At 44.6% G+C, this 3,986-nt stretch overlaps 1 pseudogene; it reads left to right on the top strand.

The window, feature by feature from the left end:
* Window positions 1-1,427: 1,427 nt before the first annotated feature.
* LOC100961497 overlaps window positions 1,428-3,986 on the top strand; it is a 4,880-nt pseudogene continuing 2,321 nt past the window's right edge.

The following is a 3,986-nucleotide window of genomic DNA, read 5'->3' as shown; positions in this document are numbered from 1 at the left end:
AAAAAAAAAAAAAAAAAAAAAGAATGAGACCCTGTCTGTACTAAAAATACACAAAAAAGGCAGCACCCATAGCTCAGAGGGTAGGGCACCCGCCACATACACCGAGGCTGGCGGGTTCGAACCTAGCATGGGCCAGCTAAAAGAATGATGACAACTGTAACAAAAAAGTAGTGCCAGGCATTGTTCTGGGCGCCTGTAGTCCCAGCTACTTGGGAGACTGAGGTGAGAGAATTGCTTGAGCCCAAGAGTTTGAGGTTGCTGTGAGCTATGACACCACAGCACTCTACCCAGGGCAACAGCTTGAGACTCTTTCTTTAAAAAATAAATAAATAAATAATAAAAATACACAAAAAATTAGCCTGGCATTGTGGTGAGCACCTTTAGTCCCAGCTAGTCAGGTGGCTGATACAGAAGGATTGCCTGAACCCAGGAGTTTGAGGCTGCTGTAAGCTAGGCTGACACCATGGCACCATAGCCTGGACAACAAAGCGAGAATGTGTATCAAAAAAATAAATAAAATAAAATTGCTGAAATATTTAGAATGACAGAGAACCAACTTATTTTATTTTATTTTTTGTAGAGACAGAGTCTCACTTTATCGCCCTTGGTAGAGTGCTGTGGCATCACACAGCTCACAGTAACCTCCAACTCCTGGGCTTAGGGTGATTCTCCTGCCTCAGTCTCCTGAGTAGCTGAGACCACAGGTGCCCACCACAACGCCCGGCTATTTTTCTTTGTTGCGGTTTGGCCGGGGCCAGGTTTGAACCCGCCACCCTTGGCATATGGGGCCGGCGCCCTATCCACTGAGCAACAGGCGCTGCCCTCAACTTATTTTTTTTAATATTGCCATTTTTTAAATTTTTGCTTTTTAGCCACTTATGTATGTATGTATGTATGTATGTATTTAGCAGGCCCAAGGCAGGTTTGAACCTGCCATCACTGCTACATGGGGCCAGCACTCTAACCACTGAGCAAGGGATCCCCCCATTTTTTGTTGTTGTTGTTGCAGTTGCCATTGTTGTTTAGCTGCCCTGGGCCGGGTTTGAACAGCCAGCCTCGGTGCATGTGGCCAGCACCCTACCCACTGAACCACCAGCACTGCCCCTTTTTTTTTTTTTTTTGAGACAGAGTCTCACTTTGCTGCCCTTGGTAGAGTGCCATGGTGTCACAGCTCACAGCAACCTCCAACTCTTGGGTTCAAATGATTCTCTTGCCTCAACCTCCCAAGTAGCTGGGACTACAGGTGCCCACTGCAATGCCCAGCTATTTTTAGAGATAAGGTCTCACTCTGTCTCAGGCTGTTTACCAACTCGTGAGCTCAGGCAATCCACCTGCCTTGGCCTCTCAAGTGCTAGGATTACAGGTGTGAGCCACCACGCCCAGCTAACTCATTGTTTTGAAAATGTTAACTGGACAAGAGCAACACCATGATCTGTGACACTCTTTACATTGGCAGCAAGATCAGCATCGTCTCCAAGGCAGAGATCTGCTACAAGGGCATCCTCTACATCATTCAGTCAGAGAACTCCACAAAAGCTCTCGTCAAATTTCAGTCCTTTAGTACAGAAGACAGACCAACAGATTATCCAATACCATCTTTAGATGAAGTCTTTGAATACATTATTTTATTTTATTTTATTTTCCTGTGTCTTTTTATTTTTATTGTTAAATAATGTTTGTGCACATTAATACTATCATGGGGTACAGTGTGTTGTTTCCATATACAATTTGAAATACTTTCATCCAGTTGGCCAACATAGCCCTCATGTCATTCTCATAGTTGTTGTGTTAAGACATTTATAATCCACATTTAGAAAGATTCACATGTACCCTTATAAGATAAATCATAGGCATGATCCCTGCAATCCCCTCCCTTCACCCATCCTCCCCCCTCCCCTCTATCTCCCCTTTCCCCGTATTCTTGGACAAAAATTGGGTTATAGCTTTCCTATGATGGCTAACAGTTTCATAATAGGGTTGAGTACATTTTCTTTCTTTCTTTTTCCTTTTCTTTTTTCTTTTTGGAGACAGGGTCTTACTCTGTTGCCCAGACTAGAATGTCATGGCATCACAGCTCACAGCAACCTCAAACTCCAGGGCTTAAGTGATCCTGCGTCAGCCTCCCAAGTAGCTGGGACTACAGGTGCCCTCCACAATGCAAGGCTATTTTTTTCTATTTTTAGTAAAGATAGAGGTTTTTTGTTTTTTTTGTTTTTTTTTTAGACAGAGTCTTACTATGTCATCCTCAGTAGAGTGCCGTGACATCACAGTCACAGCTCACAGCCACCTCAAATTCTTGGGCTTAAGCCATTCTCTTGCCTCAGCCTCCCAAGTAGCTTGGACTACAGGCACCCACCACAACATCTAGCTATTGTTGTTGTGGTGGTGGTGGTTGTTTTGGTTGTAGTTGTCATTGTTGTTTGGCAGGCCTGGGCTAGGTTTTAACCCGCCAGCTCCGGTGTAAGTGGCCGGTATCCTAGCCACTGAGCTACAGGTGCCGATCCAGAGACAGGGTCTTGTTCTTGCTCAGGCTCATCTCAAACTCCTGAGCTCAAGCAATCCACCTGCCTCAGCCCCCCCAGAGTGCTAGGATTACAGGTATGAGGCACGGCATTTGGCCTAAATATGTTCTTTTCTGTCAGCCACCAAAACCACAACATTTTTTGCCTTATACCCAGCTATGATTCAGTCTTTACTAGGTTCATCTGCTTCTTCACTCCAATCTATAGGTTCTTATGAGCCTTTTTGGTAGGATGCCAACATACAGTAGATTCAGTTCCAGTCCATTAGTTGGGTAGCAGTTTGGTGCTGTTAATGTTGCTAGAAGCTCGGTGATATCCTTTGGAACAGAAACATAAAACAGTGGTAACTTATCCCAAAGTAGTGCAGTTAGTTCTGCTTTTATACAGGATACAAGATCTCTAAAAATAGCTATCTCAAGGTCATTTAAACCCTCAGTTAGACCCTTTGAGACAAAGTCCAACCATGGAACGACGAGTACAGATTACCTCAGCCCACTTACACTTGCTTTAGCATCTACTGGGAGAAGGAGCTCTGCATCAGTAAGGCCAGGGGTCCTCAAACTTTTTAAACAGGGGGTAGTTCATTGTCCCTCAGACTGTTGGAGGGCAGGACTGCAGGCCCTGGGACAAGTCGGCTATAAGCAAGACAGGCAGCATCGGCAAAAAAACCCAGTGGGCCAGATAAATGTCCTAGGCAGGCCACACATGGCCCGCGGGCTGTAGTTTGAGGACACTTGAGTAAGACCTTTACCAAACAGTAGTGGAGAATCAAGAGCACAGGCAAGCTGAAGTCATTGAGGTGACGGGAAGATTTGGTATTCAGTAAGATAGTCCAATGAAATTTGAGAAAGATTCTGACTTTGAAAGTGCAAATACATAATTTAACAAGGAGGAGATACGGGCGGTGCCTGTGGCTCAAGGAGTAGGGCGCCAGCCCCATATATCAGAGGTGGCAGGTTCAAACTCAGCCCCGGCCAAAGACTGCAAAACAAACAAACAAACAAACAAAACAAAACAAAAAAACAAGGAGAAGATGGACAGAGGCTTTCATAATAAACTTAAACAAAGATGAAATTGAGAAATAAGAGAAACCTATAAATGACAAGGTTAAAGTAGACTCAGGAGTTGACACTTAAAACAGTGAAGGAAATGCCAATGAAAAAGATCCACTTGGACCTAATTGCTAGTATGACAAAATGAAATCTTTCTTTGATAATATTTCTTGTGATGGTAATAGAGAACAAAGACCAACCTGAGCTAAAGAAAGAAGATTAAGGTGGCGCCTGTGGCTCAGTGAGTAGGGCAAAAGCCCCATATGCCGAGGGTGACAGGTTCAAACCTGGACCCGGCCAAACCGCAACAACAACAAAAAAAATAGCCAGGCATTGTGGCGGGTGCCTGTTGTCCCAGCTACTTGGGAGGCTGAGGCAAGAGAATCATCTAAGCCCAAGAGCTGGAGGTTGC

Source organism: Otolemur garnettii, unplaced genomic scaffold (genome assembly GCF_000181295.1).
Source record: "Otolemur garnettii isolate 467f Iridium unplaced genomic scaffold, OtoGar3 scaffold00219, whole genome shotgun sequence".
Taxonomy (NCBI): Eukaryota; Metazoa; Chordata; class Mammalia; order Primates; family Galagidae; genus Otolemur; species Otolemur garnettii.
This window is presented reverse-complemented; position numbering and strand designations above follow the sequence as displayed.